The following is an 8,216-nucleotide window of genomic DNA, read 5'->3' as shown; positions in this document are numbered from 1 at the left end:
CCACCATAAATACTTATGCTCTTGAGAGAAGCCACTAGTGAAACCTATGGCCCCCGGGTCTATCTTACATCATATTAATCTTCCAATACTTAGTTATTTCCTTTGCCATTTATTTTACTTTGCATCTTTATGATAAAAATACCAAAAATATTATCTTATCATATCTATCAGATCTCACTCTCGTAAGTGACCGTGTAGGGATTCACAACCCCTTATCACGTTGGTTGCGAGGATTTATTTGTTTGTGTACGTGCGAGGGACTTGTGTGCGGCCTCCTACTGGATTGATACCTTGGTTCTCAAAAACTGAGGGAAATACTTACGCTACTTTGCTGCATCACCCTTTCCTCTTCAAGGGAAAACCAACGCAAGTGCTCAAGAGGTAGCAGCGGCCTGCCCTGGCAGCCCCTCCTCTCTTTCCACTAAGGCCCATTAAACTCCCCGGGGGGTTCCGGTAACCCCCCGGTACTCTGGTATATGCCCGAACTTCACTTGGAACCCTTCTGATGTCCAAACATAGTCGTCCAATATATCAATCTTTATGTCTTGACCATTTCGAGACCCCTCGTCATGTCCGTGATCAAATCCGGGACTCCGAACTACCTTCGGTACATCAAAACACATAAACTCATAATACTGATCATCACCGAACCTTAAGCGTGCGGACCCTAGGGGTTCGAGAACTATGTAGACATGACCGAGACATGTCCTCGATCAATAACCAATAGCGGAACCAGGATGCTCATATTGGTTCCTACATATTCTACGAAGATCTTTATCGGTCAAATCGCATAACGATATACGTTGTTCCCTTTGTCATCGGCATGTTACTTTCACGAGATTCGATCATCGGTATCTCAATACCTAGTTCAATCTCGTTACCGGAAAGTCTCTTTACGCGTTCCATAATGCTACATCCCGTAACTAACTCATTAGCTACATTACTTGCAAGGCTTATAGTGATGTACATTACCGAGAGGGCCCAGAGATACCTCTCCGACAATCGGAGTGACAAATCCCAATCTTGATACATGCCAACTCAACAAACACCATCGGAGACACCTGTAGAGCATCTTTATAATTACCCGGTTACGTTGTGACATTTGGTAGCACACAAAGTGTTCCTCTGGTATCCGGGAGTTGCATGATCTCATAGTCATAGGAACATGTATAGTTATGGAGAAAGCAATAGCAACAAACTAAACGATCATCATGCTAAGCTAACAGATGGGTCAAGTCAATCATATCATTCTCTAATGATGTGATCGCGTTAATCAAATGACAACTCATGTCTATGGTTAGGAAACATAACCATCATTGATTCAACGAGCTAGTCAAGTAGAGGCAAACTAGTGAAACTCTGTTTGTCTATGTATTCACACATGTACTAAGTTTCTGGTTAATACAATTCTAGCATGAATAATAAACATTTATCACGATATAAGGAAATATAAATAACAACTTTATTATTGCCTCTAGGGCATATTTCCTTCATTATGTTGAGTGCTATACCCAAGAAGCACGCATTGTTTTGAGCGAAACATAAGTTTGCGAGAGTTGTATGGACGAATATTAGGCCAACAGGCACAACCAAATACACGGAGTGATGTGTAATCTGGTTTGACGTGAAGAAGCTATTCTGTGTGCATCTCATTGTTGATGACTCGACTAGGGAGCATGTTGATGATGTGGACGGCCGTAAGAAATGCTTCGTCCCAAAACTTGAGGGGCCTGGAAGCACCGGCAAGGAGGGCTAGACCAACCTCAACTATGTGCCTATGCTTGCGTTCGGAGGATCCGTTTTGTTGGTGAGCTTGGGGGCATGTCACATGGTGAGATATGACAAGTGTTTGAAAGAAATAATTTAACTTCTCATACTCCCCCACCCCCCCCCCCCCCAAGTCGGATTGGACAACATTAATTTTTCTATCAAACTTGCGTTCAACAAGTGCTTGGAAATTTTTGAACACTTGAAAAACATCGGAACTTTTCTTGAGGAGATAGATCCAGAAAAAATTGCTATAGTCATCAATGAAGCTAACATAGTATGTGTGTCTAGCAACAGAAGTGGGGGCAGGACCCCAAACATCAGAAAATATCAATTGCAAGGGTTGAGTAGAGACACTTGTAGATATTGGATAAGGTAATTGATGACATTTTGCTCTTTGGCAAGAATCACAAATAGTTTCAATATTGCGCTCTCCAACAAATAGGTGCTTATTTTTCCTAAGCAAACGTTCAACTAAGGAAAAAGAGGCATGTCCTAAACGATCGTGCCATCGTGTGGACGAGAGCCTGATAGCACCACAAGCTTGTTTATTTGATCTTCTAAACTTCAGAATCAACGTGTAAAGCCCTTGAACACATCTACCTCGGTAGAGTACTTTCCTCGTGGCCTGATCCTTGATCAAAAAGAAGAAAGGATGGAATTCAATGAAAACATGATTATCAATAGTAATACGATGAACGGAGAGAAGATTTTTGTTGACACTAGGAACATGCAGGATTTTTCTAAGGTGAATCTTGCGAGAAGGGGTACGTATAACCGAATGACCTATATGACTTATCATCATACCTGCACCACTTGCCATGTGGATCTGATCCTTCCCGTGGTATTTCTCACGGAGGGTCACCTTCTCGAGCTTGCCCGTGAGATTGTTGGTGGCGCCGCTGTCAAGATACCGGTTGGTATCGACGTCACAGAACCCGTCGGTGGCGGCGGCGACCTTGTCATCATCTTCATAGGAGGCGTTGTCTTCTTAGAATCGGTACCAGTAGTCCTTGGCGGAGTGGCCGGGCTTCCCGCCAATCTGGCATCGCACGACGTCAGGCCGGGACTTGCCAGGACCACCACGGCGGCCCCGATTGTTGGTGAAGTTGGGGCGACCGTTGTGAGAGCCGGAGCCGTTGGAGTGTTTGGAGCCGCTTTGCTTGCCCTTGGAACGAGGAGGGCCACGGTGACGAGACAAGTAGCCAACGCAACTGCGAGTGGCCACGTTCGTGGACGACTTGAAGCCGCCGACGGAGTTCTGGAACTGAGCGACACGTTAGTCGAAGTTGCTCAGCATGACGAAGAGCTCGTTGAGGGAGACGGGCGTGACGCATGCGTCGAGGGCCGAGACGAGGGGCTGGTGGTCCATGTCCAGCCCATGAAGAATATAAGAGATCAGCTCGTCATCCTCGATTGCTCTCCCGGCCGCGGCGAGCTCGTCGGCGAGGCCGCGCATGTAGGCGAAGTAGGCGGCAACCGACTGGTTGCCCTTCTGTGCATTGATGAGGGCAGTACGGATGTTGTTGACGCGGCTCAAGGACTGCGATGAAAACATACCTGCCAGCACCATCCAGAGGCCGTGCACGGTGGTGATCGTGGTCACCGTGACGAGCACCTCTTTTGCGAGGTTGTCGACCAGATAGCCGAGCACCTGCTGGTCCTCTCTGACCGAGATGGAGTGGAGAAGATTGAGCTCGGAGGTCTCCTTCCCGTCCTTGTCCTTGGTGACGAGAAGACAAGCCGGTTCTGGTGCGGTGCCATCGACATAGCCGAAGACACCGGCTCCCCTCAGTTACGGTGTGATCTGAGTCCGCCCGAGCACATAGTTTGTGCGGGAGAGCTTCTCCGTGACCTGACCACTAAGGTTTGGGTGGGAGGTGGCGGAGAAAGACATGGCAGCGAGCTTTGCTGGAGATTGGAAAAGCTAGGGTTTAGAAAGAGGCAGCTCTGATTACCATGTGCGATTTGGCAGAAGCGTCTGACCCTCATTGTGAGGGGGCGCGTTGCATGTTATAGGCAGCAGAGGCGCACCTCCCTGACCATAGCGCATACAAAGTAGTTAGAGAAGATTACCACTTGGGAGGAAGAGATAAGGAGATAAGAGAGGTTTACAGGATAAAGAGGTTTCCCCTAACAACCTAGTCTATCTTCTGATGCGCCAACTCTGAATGCCATCGTGACATATATATGTTTACACACAGGAACACAACAGCATGCAAGTCAAATGCCGGACAAAACTGCTGAGCTACAAAACCATTTGCCCCTTATTTTAGTGGCTAATTTAGCATGTTAGCCAGAGTCCAAATACCTTAATTAACTTATCGTTGTTTACCTTTGTGGTGAGGGCGCATGTACGGTCCTAACTGCAGAGTGCAGAGGTTTGACATTGTAAAAAAGTTTTCAGATAGTAAAATAGCTCAGCCCATCCGCACCTAATCTGCATCGATCGCTACGACAGCAAGCACCATCATCCTCCTAGATACATGATTGTATTTCTATATATTTTCAATATGCCGTAGCATCTAGTAATATAGTTTAGCTCGCGTTGACGTGGAATCCCATGCGTCTCTGCTTCGGCGACGTGGTGGTTCTAGATGGAAGAGAGAGCACGGAGTGAGACTGATTACGCCTGAGAATGCTGACCGAGAGCTGTACGAATCACGTAGGTACACTTGGTCACATACACTTGAAGTTATTCCCGGCGAAAAAGTTTATAATTATTTCATAAACTTGATCAAATACAAAATAAAAACTTCCTCCGATCCAAAGTAAGTGTCACAGTTTTAAGCTTAAAACTGCGTTTAGTTCAAAACTACGACACTTACTATGAATTGGAGGTAGCAGTATTTTTGAAATGACATAATAGTTTGCTAGAATTTCTTTTTTGTGGGCAATAGTTTGCTAGATTGGAGCTACATGGGTTTTGCTTCAAATGAGAGGAAATTGCATAAACCACCTACTTTTGGTGCTAGTGTTCCACAAAACACCTACTTTGCAGGTTTATTGCACAAAACATCATATATTGAGGTAATTCATTGCAACTAGGTCTAATCCACCATTTAGGTGTGCTGACATGATTCCTGATAAGTGGGTCCAGTTTGTAAGTGCACTGGTGGCAAAAAAAAAGGCCACATCAGCAGCCAACTATAACGGTCAATATCTCACAACCCTTTTCTCCAATTGAGCTAAATTTTCCCCAGAATATTAGCGAGTGCATTTATGATTTATTGCATTATTTTTATCATTTTATAAATGTTAAATTTTGAACAAAAAGATAGACCAATGAAAGGCCAATTTTGAATCATGTCAACACATCTAAATGATGGATTGGACCTAGATGTAACAAATTACCCCAATATATGATGTTTTGTGCAACAAATCTGTAAAGTAGGTGTTTTACATAACACTGGCACGAAAAGTAGGCGGTTTGTGCAATTTTCCTCTCGGAATGATGATGAGTAATGCCAAAGGAAACGAAAGTACCACACGCTTTTCTGGAAAATCACCATCCTTTCTGCTAGTTGTTTTTCCACATGCAGAAAGATACATGGATCAAAGAGTGTACTTGCACGCGACACAAATATTTCTACAGCTCTACCTAGCTAGCTGAGCTAAGCTAGCTAGCGACATCATATCTGCCTAGAAATGAGAACTGTATGTAACTTTCTCCAAGATTCCAAAGCAAGCACAAGATCTAAGATTCTTAATCGGCGAGCTCTCATAATCAAACTCTGTATCCTGTACCACCAGTCAGTGTACCGTGTCAACTGGTCAACAGTTAAATACAAGTACAGATTCCGTACGCATGACAGTTTGCTTATGGCGTAAAACACCTATAGACAGCAGCAGTTTTCTTTCAATCAAAAACTTGATGGTTGATGCTTTGCAAGGCATGATGCAATGGTGACTCAAGGAGGCTTAGCTAGCTTGACTTAATCCTGTTAAATAGTTGGAAATCAAGGTTCAGCCCTTGGACTGCGTTCCGGCATGGTTCAACTTGGAACTGTGAGCCTCTTGTTGATCTCTCCAATGAAGGGATAAAATCTCCGGCGTGCATCCTGTACCCTCGCAAAAAAAAAAAAATCACTGCTTGTAGGGGAGGAAAGAATCCTGAATCCTTGTGTTAGTTCTAGCACATGGTTCCCCAGACCACTGAACCCTTCTAGTTGCTTCAAATGGCGAGCCTCTAGTGGTTCATTCAGACAGATTTTCCAAACAAATCCTTGTCTGAACTATAAGAATCTTTGAATAGCTCCTGTGATGGAAACAACACCCCATTTGCTACCTTATTGCCCTGCCAAATCAGCACAAAATAGTTTCAAGTTCTTGATAGAAAAAGCTAGAATCTTTTCCACGTTCAAACGGAGGCTCCTGCAGTTTTACTAGAAAAGAAGCAGCGAGCAGCGAGCAGTAGTGCAGTACAATAGCCGTATACATTCCACTCTAAGAACTTGTCCAAATCAGACACGTTCAGATCACTGTCAAAATAAGCGCCAATGTTTTCAACTGTTGCTGGTTTACCGGGCTAAGCCATCATCATGACCGGGTCGCAAAGCCGCACATACAATTGATTAACAAAGGTTTTAAGAGCTTTCAAGTGCTACTATAGTTGCTAGATAATGGGTGGGAAGATCTCACCGCACTGAGAGACACACAGGGTATAGAAAGGTAAGCTTCTGTAATCTTTTCCTGCACTTCTTTACTTTGGAGAGTGGAGCCTTCCTCTTTATGTAATCTCAAGGACTCGCCTTGTCTCGGTCGATCCTTGCTTTTGTAATATGAAAGCTCATGTCCTGTCGATAGATGCTGAAAGTGATTTGAGTAGCGAGTGTTGGTGCTGACGGCCATGCAGACGGGGTCCAAGGATCTCCTTTCTGGTCAGAGAAATTATCGTTCTCTGTGAATTGGGATTACATTTGGTGTTATCTTAGACTTGTTATTGCGGATCTTGGACTGGGTTATCTGATAAGGATTTATGCTTTTTCTCCAAGAAAATTGTAACGATTCTAAAGTGAGTGGCTACTTTCACTTGTACTAAGTAGCAAGTAATATATGGATATATGTCACTTCCTGAAATAGTACTAGCATTGTCAGAAGCTAAGTGCTGCATTTCATTGGACAAATTAATACAGATAGAGTTGCTCATGTTATCTAGCTACGGTGGCATTCAGATGTTCATAACGTGTATTCTCGCTCACCATATATAGTACCACGAGTAAGAGAGAAGTACCGTACTGATGGTGGATCAAGCGATTGGTCAGCAGAACACATCTAAAAGTGCATGTTTTGTACTAGTACTCCTTCCATTTCACAATTTAGTGTGCCCGCGTTTCTCGTGATTTAAATTTGATCATAAATTTAACCAACAAAACCGACTGCGGCGGGAGCAAAAATTATACTACTGAATTTGTAATTTGTATAATACAAATTCATGAAGTGCGGACGCACTACATTGTGGAATGAAGGGAGTACATGAGTACTATTAGATGAGTGAGCAACTAAACTTTACTGAGGGCCAATGGCCAGTACATATACAGATGTGGTGAAGTGCAGAAAATCTCCTTATACAATGGGGATGTACACAATGAACTATACACATCTAACACCCCCCCCCCCTCAAACTCATGGTGGATCAACAACACTGAGTTTGGAGAGGAAAAACCCATGCTGTGCTCGAGTCTGTGCCTTCGTGAAGAAGTCAGCCAACTGTAACTCCAAGGGCACATAGTGAAGAGCGAGGGTCTGATCCTGCACAGCAGTACGCACAAAGTGGGCATCCACACCGATGTGCTTGGTGAGCTCATGCTTCACCGGGTCACGCGCAATACTGATAGCACCGGTGCTGTCGGACAGTAGAGGAGTTGAGATAGTAGCAGACACACCAAAATCCTCAAGTAACCACCGTAACCAGATCACCTCAGCCGTCAACATAGCCATGGCTCGCAACTCAGCCTCTGTACTCGAGCGAGAAACTGCAGTCTGCTTCTTTGTCTTCCAGGCAATAAGAGAGCCACCAAGAAAGACACAGTAAGCAGACAGCGAGCGTCGATCAGAGGGATCACTAGCCCAGTAGCATCAGAGTAGGCCTGGAGCTCAAGAAAGCTGGAGCGGGGAAAGAAAAGGCGCTGAGAGATCGTGCCACGAAGATATCGAAGAACACGGAGGAGGTGACTATAGTGGACAAAGGTAGGGGCTGAAACAAACTGACTCGGGATGTGGACAGGATAGGAGATGTCAGGGCGTGTAACAGCCAGATAAACAAGGCTGCCAACGAGGTGACGATAGCGAGTGGGATTAGGAAGAAGGTCACTATCAGAGGCACGAAGCTGAACATTGAGCTCCATAGGAGTCACAACTGTGCGCTCATCACCAAGAGCAGCGCGAGCAAGGAGATCCTGAATATATTTTTCTTGGGAGATGTAGAAGCCATGAGAGGTCGAGGAGAT

At 44.8% G+C, this 8,216-nt stretch overlaps 1 pseudogene; it reads right to left on the bottom strand.

The window, feature by feature from the left end:
• Window positions 1–3,048: 3,048 nt before the first annotated feature.
• Window positions 3,049–3,187, bottom strand: LOC125533332 (small nucleolar RNA Z247; annotated as a pseudogene).
• Between the last annotated feature and the right edge of the window lie 5,029 nt (window positions 3,188–8,216).

This window comes from Triticum urartu, chromosome 1A (assembly GCF_056163025.1).
Source record: "Triticum urartu cultivar PI428250 chromosome 1A, HENAU_Tu73, whole genome shotgun sequence".
NCBI classification, from domain to species: domain Eukaryota; kingdom Viridiplantae; phylum Streptophyta; class Magnoliopsida; order Poales; family Poaceae; genus Triticum; species Triticum urartu.
This window is presented reverse-complemented; position numbering and strand designations above follow the sequence as displayed.